The sequence below is a fragment of the Elephas maximus genome, chromosome 6 (assembly GCF_024166365.1).
Source record: "Elephas maximus indicus isolate mEleMax1 chromosome 6, mEleMax1 primary haplotype, whole genome shotgun sequence".
Classification (NCBI taxonomy): Eukaryota; Metazoa; Chordata; class Mammalia; order Proboscidea; family Elephantidae; genus Elephas; species Elephas maximus.
In genome coordinates this window covers 57,793,955-57,806,376 of record NC_064824.1, presented here as the reverse complement: position 1 = coordinate 57,806,376, position 12,422 = coordinate 57,793,955, and the positions used below count along the sequence as shown (strand labels likewise).

General features: G+C 41.9%; 1 protein-coding gene across 8 annotated transcripts in view; it reads left to right on the top strand.

Annotated features, from left to right (window-relative positions):
- Positions 1–12,422, top strand: part of RBMS1 (RNA binding motif single stranded interacting protein 1) — a 237,666-nt gene that overhangs the window by 207,721 nt on the left and 17,523 nt on the right. The gene's annotated exons all lie outside the window — the stretch shown is intronic.

Sequence of the window (12,422 nt, the reverse complement as noted above, 5' to 3'; positions counted from 1 at the left end):
TTAAATCACAAAATACAGTGAACAAAACCATGAAGTGCCTTGTGCCAATAAATTTTAAGTAAATAATTTTCTAGAAAAATATCTATTTTTTAAATTGCCCGAGTCTCTCCTATCGTAAAACTGAGTATTCCTCTTCAGCTCGTCTCACAAAAACTTTTTAAAGGTATACTCTTTTCTCCCTTCCAGTTCACACCTTGACTCTCTCCAGGCTGACGTCTGCTAGTGTGTAATTGAAATTCTTCTTGGTAAACTTGCCCCTGATTATTAAATCTGAAGGCTTTCCCATTTTTTGTAGGCTACACATATCTGCTGTATTTGGTACTGCCGTTCCTTCCCTTCTTCCTGAAGCACAGTCCTCCTTTGGCCTCTGTTTCAGTCATCTCTCTCTTTTCCTCCCATCTCAGTGTTTTCCTTCTTCTCTGTGGGCTTTTATCTTCTATCTACCCCTAATTGTCGGTGTTTTCCCAGAATTCCATTTTTGGCTTACAATTCTGATAGATTTTATCCACTCTCAAGGTTTTATACTATTGCGTATATTCAGTGGTGGTTCAGCGGTAGCGTTCTCTCCTTCCGCACAGGAAACCCGGGTTCAGTTCTGGGCCAGTGCACCTCCCACGCAGCCATCATCTGTCAGTGGAGGCTTCTGTGTTGCTGTGACACTGAACAGATTTCAGCAACACTTCCAGACAAAGACAGACTAGAAAGATAAGGCCTGGCGATCTGCTTCTGAAAATCAGCCAGTGAAGACCCTGTGGATCACAGCGGTTCGATCTGATTGTTGCCATGAGTTGGGGACCAGCTCTACAGCAGCTAACAACAGTGTATTCAGACGACTCCCAAACAATCAGCTCTAATCCTGGCTTCTTCCCCTGAGTTTCAGGCTGCTTGACCTCAGTCACTTTACGTTCATCCTCTCCAAAGCTAAATTCGTCCCTCTTCCCACCTAATCCTGCTCCTCTTCCTGTTTTCCTTATGTCGGTTAGTGGGCCCAGGATCCACCCAGCCACCCAAGCCAGAAACTTAGATTTGAGTCATTCTGGGCTCCTTCCCTTCCCCTGTCTCGTCTCTCACATACTAAGTCCTTACCATTTTCCCCCTGATTATTTCTAGAATCTACCCTCTCTTCTCCATCCCTCCTACCGCTGCCTAGTTCAGCCCCTTATCATCTCTCACGTAGGCCATTACTGTAGCTTCCTAATTGCCTGCCCTGTCTCTAATCTTACATCTGTCAAATATATCCTCCCTGACTGCAGCCAGAGGGATTTAGATGAAATACAGGCTTCTCTGTCACTGCTAAAAATTAAGAGGCTCCCCATCAAATAAAGGGAAAGATCCAATGTTGCTGACATGACACTGAAAACCGAAGGTGACCAGGACCCTTGCGACCTCTCCAACCCTGTCTCCATCCATTTCCTGCTTCACTCCTGTCCTTCTCCAATACTGAACTAACAATGGTTTTCCAAGCATACCGTGTTGCTTCATTTCTCTTTGGTTTCTTTCACATGGTTTCCAATGCCTCAAATGCCTGCAGTCCCTTTAAACACAGCTCTCTCCTCCTCACCCTTCCAGAGTCTGGTCAAGGCTTGCCTTCTCGGTGCAGGGGCCTCCCCTGGTCCAGTTGGGTTACCCTCTGTTTGCACCACACTCTGAGGACACGCACTTCTACCGTAGCACATAGAATGTTTACAAGTCTGTCAGTCCCACTAAACCAGAAGCTCCTCAGAGACAGAAACTGTCTGCCCTCTTTTTATTTCCACGCCCAGCACAGCCATAAATCTTTATTGGCGTTGAGTAAATTTCACTACACTGCGACACCAAAACAGTACTGCCTCCTTACAGGCTAGCACATGGGAGAAAGAACTGAATATTGTCTGGTTGCAGTTAGCCACTAGCATGTGGCCTGCTAGCAGGGAGGAAGTTTCAAGGTTTAGAAAGTACCTCATATTACACTGGGAGCCAGAGAGGGGAAAGTGCTGAAACTGTTTTTAAGGACAAGTATACATACACTCCTCTATATCCCCTCCCCCGATCCCCTATAATTTTAGCCCTCTTATGTTCAGGTGACTTAATACTTCTCTAATTCTGCTTCTCAATCCGTACCCCAAGTCAGCAAGTCTTTGTAAATTCTTGGGACTGTGTCACCTGCCAGCTCCACGTTCCTGCCTCTACTCGAGCATGCTCCCCAGTGTATTGGGGAGGGGTCCAGAGAGGGAGCCCTTAACTGTGCCACCTGTTTGTCAGAGTATGTTAAGTGGGTTAGCCAGAGCATGCCAGTATCCCAAATACATACGCTGGGGGAGCAGGCACTTGCTCTTGTCTCTGAACGAGGGAAGAGTTTCTGAAATGAACAATTGGAGCCAAACCCAGAAGAATTAAGAGCAGAGCACCTCATTTGACGAGGCAGAGATTTGTTGCAATAGCATAAGTCACTTTTTATATGTAAAAATAGATAATACTAAAGTAAATAGATTCATTGAATTGAACCTTATTAAATAACATAAAACATAGGTCATACATAACCTCTATAGAATAACCTCTATAACTGCTGTAGAATATGTATCCCAGTTTTTACACAGAGAAGGCAAGAAAATATTGGATATTGTGAGATTAGTTTCGGTCAGAAGTCATTGGAGTGAGCAGTTTTCCAAGGCTGCGCGTGTGTTAACTGGTGTTCAGTATTTATTCTGCTGTAGCTCCAAGGTTCCGTCTTTAACTAGATGACTGGTGATTACGATTAGGGATTCACTTTGTCTGTATCCAGTTGAGTTTCATTTCATACAGAAACTAATGTGTAAGTATATATAAGACCACAGGCTACACTTACTCTCTAATATTAAAACCTGACAGCCGCTACAGCACGTGGTTTGGATGGCTTTATGTGAGAGGCTGACCTGTCTGCAGGCATGTTTGCAGTGTAAAATACAAGACCTGGAAATACACTCTTCCAAGGAGCTCAGCCTTATGAAAGAGCTTCCTTTTTGTTTTTTAAGTTAGTTTTAATCGTTTTCCCATTAAGAACCCTTGAGTTAAAAGAAAATTTTTAACCAGGTGAAGACAAGGGAGAAATTTGAGACCTGGGGGCCTTTTGTAAACCCTGCCCTATCAGTCCTTACTTGTTTAACACCAGTGCACAACTGACCCCTCGTATAAATTTCGTAGTACTGCCATAACAAAATATCACAAGTTGGGTGGCTTATGAGAACAAAACTTCATCATCTCACAGTTCCGGAGGCTGGGAATCGAAGACCAGGGTGTTGGCTCGTCGATTCCCTCTGAGGCTTTGAGGGAGATTCTGTTCTATGTCTCACTCCTGGTTTCTGGTAGCTCCAGTGTTCCTTGACTTGGAGCGACAGTGTAGCGTACCTTTTCTCGGCCTCCCTGTCTCTGCATCTTCTCTTTTTAAAGGACACCAGTCCTAGAGGATTAGGACTCACCCTATTCCAGCAAGACCTCATGTTAACCCAGCTAATAACATCTTCAGAGACCCTATTTCCAAATAAGGTCACATTTACAGGTAGAGGGGTTAGGACTTCAACATATCTTTGGGGGGGACACAATTCAATCCATAACACCCTTGATGTTCTCTTCACTTCCCCTATGTTACCCTTTGCATAGTCAGGACCCCTGCATATTAGTCCCTCTGAAGGACTGCTCATCTACCTACTTGTGATCTCTTTGCTTTCTCACGCAACAAGGAAAGTTTGAGAAGGAAGGAAAAGATCCCTGGACGAGTTTGTTTTGATGTCGTATCAGTCTGAGATAAGATCTGCCAGTTCCTTGAATGAAGTAGATCTTAGGATGTCACAGATAGAAGTTGGACAGTTTCCTTTTTCTCTCTCCAAAGGACTTCATGGTTTTGTCATTTAACTGTTTTCTTTGAAGTGGGTTCACCGCCTATTGGTCATACCCATTCAAGGAAAAAAAAGGCCTTGATTTCCAAACCACATGTAAATGATTTTAAGATTCTCTGCACCTTTGCAACTAGTAGAGAGTGGTTTCTTCCAAGTCTCACTTAGAAGCAGATTCCTTCCACATAGCATCATTGCTGTGGGTGCAATCTTGAAGTCAAGCCATTTGCATTGTTCTAAATCAGTACTTAATTTTTTTTTTTGACATTTTCTAATGTTTAATGATCTGTGTATTAGTCTTGGTTCCCACCTAGATTGTGCGTACTTTGGGGGCAGGGGCTCTGTTTTATTTTTAATTTAATGCTAGGCAGAGAAAGGCCGTGCACGACCCTATACCAGTGGAGGCTGCCAGCTTGTCTCCAAGAGTATTTTCCATGTAGAGCTCATCACAATAATCATGGCTATTTTGAGGATCTTTTTGGATACTCTTTGCATGGAAGTGAGGTTGACCAGCCGTCAGGCACAAGTTGGAAATGTATGATGTAGAACTAGTGGAAGCACAGTGTCCCAGTGAACTCAACTTTTCCCAAAAATAAGTCTCCAGGGGTTTGAGAAGCCACAGCAGAGTTTTAAACAGTTTTCAACTTCTCTGAATTTTTGTTTAATACACATAATATGAGAATTCACATTGCCCACCAGTCTGTTACTACACACTGCTCCCTTACCTCAAGTTACCTGGATAACTATTCCATACCGTCAATTCCTCCGTGGAGAGCATATGATTATTTTCAGTAGAACCAGATAAAAAAAAACAAAAATATTGTCAGGCAAAGGTAAATGGAACGAGCCTCTACTTTAATGTTTAAATAATGTAAGCCCATTGCTAGGCAGACATAACATTTCATAAATACAGTCAGAGGATGGTTTATTTAATGATGTAAGTTGTTTAGCTGGCATAAGCAGAATTATCTGGGATGGTTTCTGTCAGAGTACTCAGATTCTTGCATGGCTGGCAGTTTGCCTGTGACATTAGAGCCAAGTACAGAAAAGAAGCCCATGTTAGACACAGTCCCCAAAAGACACTTTCTGAAAATTAACAAACTGAACAGTGAACTCATCTTAACTGTGACACTCTTAAGAAGATCTGTAGATGGCTGAGTGAAAGGAGATCATCTGTGCACATAAGTTGTCGTATCTTTTCTGACGCCACCTCTTCTCTTGCCAACACGCTCACTCTTTTCATACCAGGCTGATATGGCTGGGCTCCGCCATGCCAACCATACCCTGTCCTAGCCAGGAGCATGGTATATAATGTAGTACATGTTTGTAGTTCTGTAAAAATCTAATGTACCACGTAGCAGTTTTTAATGCAATCTGTTTTCTGAAATTGCTTTTTTGAAAACCTTGAACTTTCATGTCTGTTACTATTTTTCTAAAAGAGGATTTATCTTTTTTTTTTTTTAATAGCAGACTCATCTGCAAAAGTACATTATAGCTTGTTGAAAAAAAATTGCTCATTAAGGCCTTTCCATCTATCCTTCCCCACCCAGGCCATCATTATTTTTCCCTGAAAATGTTCAAGCCTTGTTGTTTATTTGGATTTGCCTTGGTTTTGCATGCTAGCTGGTTTGCAATAAATCAGATTTGCCTTGAAGGTTTCCCACCAAGGTAAAAGAACCAGTGACTTCTTCATGAAGCAGTCTAGGTAAATTCCTTAAGGAAAGTCTCAGTAACTAATATTTGCTTGATAAAAATCCCATTATGGGGAAGTGTATGGTGACGGTTTCCTACACCATGAATGTTGGAAACAAGGGATGGAAAGTTTTAATTCTGTAGAGCTAATGTCCAAATTAGGAGGCATGTCCAAGGCAAAAGCGTAACACATGGTTGTCATTCAGAGATCTGTCTAAAAATGCCCTTTCAGTTCCTCCCTGGAGGAGAGTACAGTCTCTGAGAAGACTGCTAATGCACCCGGCATGTCAGCTGGAACTTTCCTAGACCCGCAAACAGCCCTGGTTTCCTGCTTGCCCTGCACGGGCCACTTTGCCTCTGTGGGTGACCCCCTCCCCAGACGGACAAAGGCCAACAGTGTTTCAGCACTACAGGAGGCACCGTGATTACCCGTCTCTTTCTGGACCTCTCTAAGACGTTAGTGAAGTCTGGATAAGTCCCTGTGTGCTAAGGGCAGAGAGTTAAAAAAAAAAAAAAAAAAAAACTTGCCTAGTCCCTGGGAATGTGAGTTGAATGTCTGTTAGATTCCCAGTGTCATGCTGGTATCATTCTGCCACATCACCCAAAGCTTGGTGTGTTGTTGAGAAGCTTCAGTGAAGTGCATATGGGACTGCTGGCAGGCTCCATCCACGGACTTCAGCTGGTTGTACATCTGCTTTCTGTGTTCCTTGAATTTTCAGATGGGGTATGTGCCTAGCAAAGCGTGAAAACCGCTCTTACCTGCATTTAATAACTCTCTGTGTATAGGTGATATTATTAGGACACTGTCCCATGCCAGGAGGCAGAAAATGTACTGTTTAAGGGAATAATTACGACTCTAGTAAAAAGCCTGGAGATTTTTCAAAAGTTTTTATCACCCATTTTGTTCCCTTAATGTTTGTCTTAAACGTTGTTACTCTGTAAAAGCAGACTATGTTGACAGCTCTAAGATAAAAGAAGCACTTGAAGACCTGTGCAGTGCTCCTGGTGCCTTTAGGACAATATGATCATACTTTTGGGATTATAATCTGCTCACATCTGCCTTACACAGTATGTACAGTAGAGCACAGTCTAAATGCACATGTTGTTTAGATGTACCCCCCAGGGGCTACACTCTTAGGAGCAATCACTGTGGTGAAAGTGAACGTGCTGTAACAGTCCTGGGTGGTCAGTGGGACAAGGGCTTGCTGCACACCCAAAACTCAAAGTGATGGTCCACCGAGGAGGGGAAAAGTGACACAGGACCAGAGCTTAGAATGTGCTAGGTTTAGTCCCAAATGCTTTGAGTGCCATGATGGGGCTGCCTTCGAGTAGTGGTTATCACCATCAGCCCAAGCCAAGCCATTGCTGTCGAGTCGATTTCAACTCACAGTGACCCTGTAGAACAGAGGAGAACTGACCCATAAAGCTTTCATGGCTGTAAATCTTTACCAAAGCAGACTGCCACATCTTTCTCCCAAGGAGCAGCTGGTAGATTCGAACTACCGACCTTTCAGTTAGCAGCAGAGCACTTTAACCACTGCACCACCAGGGCTCCTTATCGTCGGTCAGGTTCTGCCAAGGAGGAGCAGCAAATAATAGAGTAAGATTTTATTAAAAGCACAAGGATCTTGGATGGAAGATGTGGGTGTTGCTATGAAACCATTTCCTAAGAGGCATTTGCCAATAACTTCATCCTTAACTACAACCTGAACATCTCTTCACTCTATGAGAAGCCAAGGCAGCAACCCTAGCCAGCTCATTAAATCTCTCAGAATCAACTCCTGTGGAAAATAGGCCAGTTCCTAAAAGTTTACTTTATAATTTCTGAAGGAGATGTCCTTCTCTTGAGAAAATTATCTTAAGGAAATAATTCACAATTGAGAGGAGACATAATTCAAATTTTTGAACTGCTCCCATTGTAGTAGTAGTAGTAACAATAGTATTTATTGAAGGAGCCCTGGCAGAGCAGTGGTTAAACACTCAACTGCTCAGTGAAAGATTGGCAGGTTTGATCTCACCAGCTGCTTCATGGGAGAAAGATGTGGTAGTCTGTTTCCATAAAAATTACAGCCTTGGAAACCCTATGGGGCAGTTCTACTCTGTCCTGCAGGGTAGCTATGAGTCGGAATCAACTCGACAGCAACAGGTTAGGATTTATTGAGCTGTTCTAATATTTTGTGTTAATTATACCAATCCTTTGAAGTAGATACTATTTTTATTCCCATTTCACAGATTATGAGACCAGAAATGTTGAATAACTTAACCCAGAGTCACTAGCTAATAAATTGGCAGAGCCAAATACCAGACTCTATTGTTCTAATCACTATACTGTATGACCACCAATCTATAGCAGTAGGCACTGGAATAAAAGAGATAAAGAAGGTACACATGCAGATATTCGTACAGTGATAGTTATAATAATAAATAGAAACTACACAACACCCCTTTTCAACAGAACACAGTGTAGCCATTAAAAAAAAATGATTCTTTAACACCATATGTCAATGTAAATGGTAGAAGAAAAGGATCCAAAGCTACCTGTCATTGCAAATATGAAAAATATATGTGTACATATATTTGTGGGGGGGGGCTTAGAAAAGAAGTACGTATACAGTATTAAAATACATCTGTCGGGGTGATGAGAGGGCTGTTGGGTTTTTGTTTTCTACTTAACCTGATGTAATATTGTTCAGTCATTATATTACAATACATAACCCTTCTTTGGTGGGGTGGGAAGTAAGGTGAGGAAGGATTCCAATGAGAATAAAAACCAAGTCCATTAGAAGTGAAGCTAACACATGAATGTATTCTAAACCGTATTACTCTTTCCTCAAGCTGACTGGGAGATGGAAGCACTACATAAGGGTCAGGTCAGCAGGCGCTGCGGAAATGTAACAACAGGTGTGGCAGGAAAAGTGTCTGTGTAGAGAAGATACAGCTCTATGTGGTGATTGAATAGGACAGCAGAATTTGGTGGGAAGCAAAAAGGGGGTTAAAACAGGAAATAAAGTTATGCACACACAAAAAAATGGGCAATATTTCCTGGATCCTAAATTTTTTAAAAGAAGTGCCTTACGTAGTTTCTTGTTATAGAAAATAAGATGTGTTGTTAGTTGAGACATATTAAAAGTAGCCAACATTATGAGAAAGAAAGCTAATTACAGTTGCTGAGTGGACCAGTTTTCCACAACTGGTGGAAAAACTTCCATCAAGGGCAGTTTACATTTTACAGAATGTTGATTAGGATAAAATACTGCCTAGCTAGAAAAACGGGAGCTTGGAAGTAGCAGTTTTTCCAGCTGTTATTGCTGTCAGTGCCTGACTGGAAAAAGCATGAAGAATACTTTATCTAGAACACAGTGAGGAAAAGGTCCTCTCTGGTATAAACTACAGAGAACTCTGAGCCACTTGATTAGATAAGTGAGGAGGACTTCCAGGAGACCAAACCATGAGCTATAGTGTTTAGTCAAAGCAGGCATTCCAGAGGTGATTTTTGGGATGAATATCAAAGACATTGGACCTCAAGTTGCTGAAGAGTTTATGTTTCTGAACATAGATGCGGAAAATACTTGGTGGAGATGTAAAGTAAGTCATCATAGGCACATAGTCTATTAGGAGGAATTGCTAGTGCCAGAAAATCAGGCTTTTGTAAAAGATCACCCCACTCTTAAAGCCCCACTGAGGACAAATTGGAGAATCCAGTAATGTGGTTACCCAAGATGGCTCTTGTGGTTAGTTGCCATCAAGTCATCTTAAGTCACAAATTGTTTGTTAGAACTTTTTGCAGTTATTGTTTTGCACTGTAAAGACTTGCTAATCTAGAAAAGTTGACCATGTAGAAGATATGATGGACTGTTACATACTAAGAAGTTTTAATATACCCAAACTGAGTATTCATGACACTTAGTATTCCTAATTAGTATTCTTGACACTTCCTTTTCTGCATGTTTATCCCTCCTCAGTATCTCTCTTCTAAAGAACAATCAAGGAGGTGTCGTGGGGGGGGGTGGTCCATTCTGTAGAACAAGATGACATCATCACATAGGGTCTCCTGATTCTTTACCCTGAAACCCTTGTATTAAGCTCCAAAATGCAGCCTCGGCACTTCTTCCTGATTTGGTATATGACACAAGAGATGCCAGTCAACTGATGATCTCATTTTATAACAAGCTCACACATGCTTAAAAATTAATTAGCCATGACACAGATACGGGTGTTTTGTTTGCTTTTTTACCCAAAGATCTAACTGAAATCATCTAACCCTTGCTAAACATCCTGGTATAGGTCATATAGGTGTCTTATTACAATAAATCAGGTCCTTTGGCATTTAAAATACCTGGAAATTTCTTAAAGAAATCTTCAGGTACTTTGCTTTCTTGAAGCGCATGGTACAAGCTTCTTGTGATAATAAAGTTATCAAGAACTTATAGGGATAAGCTCTTTCTCATAAGGTCACCCAAGTACATGGAATAACAGTTGTAAAAGAAATTAGCTATTCCTACAAGAGAAGTATTTTGCTTTCGGGCGGCATTTTTATTAAAAACAAACAACTCAAAACAGAAAACCTGTATGATTAGGTGAGTTTTCATAAGATTGAGTACTCTCCCATCGCCATTAGACTCCAAGCCCATGAAAACAAGCACCCTGTTTTATCCACCACTGTAGCCCTGGTGGCATGGTGGTTAAGAGTTATGGCTGCTAACCAAAAGGTTGGCAGTTCGAATCCACCAGGCGCTCCTTGGAAACCCTATGGGGCAGTTCGACTCTGTCATTTAGGGTCGTTCTGGGTCAGAATTGACTCAATGGCAGTGGGTTTGGTTTTTTGTTGTTGTTGTTGTTATGGCCCCAGCATCTTAACACTATACCTGGTACCCAGCATCTTAACGTTATACCTGTCAAACTATGCCTGACACTATACCAGGCTCAAACTTTTTTGACTGATAAATAAGCCAAAGAGAATTATAATAAAGGAAAGAAGCTGTTAGAATCTTATGTTGCTTTACATGGAATGCTAAACCCATTGCCGTCAAGTCAATTCCAACTCATAGTGACCCTGTAGGACAGAGTAGAACTGCCCCATAAGGTTTCCAAGGAGCGGCTGATGGACTTGAACTGCCATCATTTTGGATACCAACCTAATGCCTAACCACTGCGCAGCCAGGGCTCTGGGACACTCTTAGTTCCCTCGCCATGAGTCAGCACCAGTGCAACAGCAACTGACAACAAAAACTTATTTTCCTGGACAAGGAGCCGTCCAGCTCTCTTAATAATGTATCATTTCTACTGGTTATACTTCTTTAAACCTTTTTTCCTAAGGTATGGAATACCTGACCGTATACAACTGTTTCAACTACTTACCTTTTTGCTCTTAGAATGGGAAAAATATCTTAATGGCAGCACAAAATCATGTGGTAAATATAATTTTTTTTTTTTGGAAAATTATATCCTGTTCCATTTGTTTCTTTTTAAATGATATATTTGCAGACATGTCATGGTCACTCACTTGATGTTTGCCTTATTGTTACACATTTTTAGCAGGCTTTATTGTCACCTGGGATTTCTTTTTCTTTGCCAGGGGAGTCCAAATGAATGGAAGTGTGTTAGAACCAGCTTCTCCACAGATAGGGACAGCTGGCCTTTCAGGAAATGTTGGGCTTCTACAGCTTGCCGGAATCTTGCTGCTTAACTGCTTTCGTTCTGTACCTGCCTGCTTGGGCAACCTGTAATGAGTTTCTCGAAGGAGTCCAAAACTGGTGGCTTCTATACATTCACAAGAGATGATGCTAATGGAGAAAAATGGTCAATTTGCATCACTCCCTGAGCCAAGTAAACTCTTAAAAAAAGGTTAAATTCCAGTCTAGGAAATCCTTTAGATAAAATTGTCTCTTTGCAGTGAAGATCCACAGAGTGCTTACACCTGTTAAGAGTTTATTACTCACTCTTGCCCTGCAGGATTATGTGGAGACAAACTCCTATAAACTAAATGGCGTGGGAGAAAACAGCTGAGGCTATAAGGACCTTTCTGGATCAGTGGAGATTGAGATCTTAGGGTTTTTTGCCCGAATTCCCGATTTGTCCTTAGAAATCAAGGTGAGGCAGAGTGAGGCACTCCCCACCGCCATGGCAAGCACCCCACAGCCCTTTTAGAAATACACGTATGAATGCTGACATGTAGACCGAGGAGTCTGAGGTGGGTTTCACCACTGGAATTTTAACCAGATTTTTTTTTTTTTTTTTTTTGGTTGCCAATTAAGGTAAGGGTGACCAGTAACTTGGAAGGAGGGGATGCTAGGTATAAAATAAATCCTTACTTGGGGAAGTGCCCTTTATTCCCCTCCTACTTGGATGCTGTGTTCCCTAGACCCTAGTTTCCATTTGTCTTTAAATGGCCCAGAGTCCCTGGATGGTGCAGTTAGTGCTCTTAGCTCCTAACTGAAAGGTTGGAGATTCGAGTCCACCCAGAGGTGCCGCGGAAGAATGGCTTGATGATCTACGAAAAATGAGCCATTGAAACCCTACGAAGGAGAGTTCTGCTCTGACACACATGGGGTCACCATGAATCGGAATTGACTCAGTGGCAACTGTTTTTTTCAATGGCTCAGTTGTAGAATTAAAAGCATCATCAGTGATTAGAAATCTCCGTTGTGTCATCCAATGTATTTACTTTATCTTCTGTGATTGTCAGTGAAGGTAGAAATTTCCAAAAGTCAATACCTTTTCTTGAAAACATAAAGTATAGTTGTACCACACCGAGTTGAACTTTGTGGAAGTTCCTTGTTTAGGAAAGCCTGGTGGAGGTAGGGGTCAGAAGGTAGACAAAGAGCCCCTCTGTGCATGGTAGTGCCAAAGCTCGCTGACACTCTCACCAGACACCTAATGTTT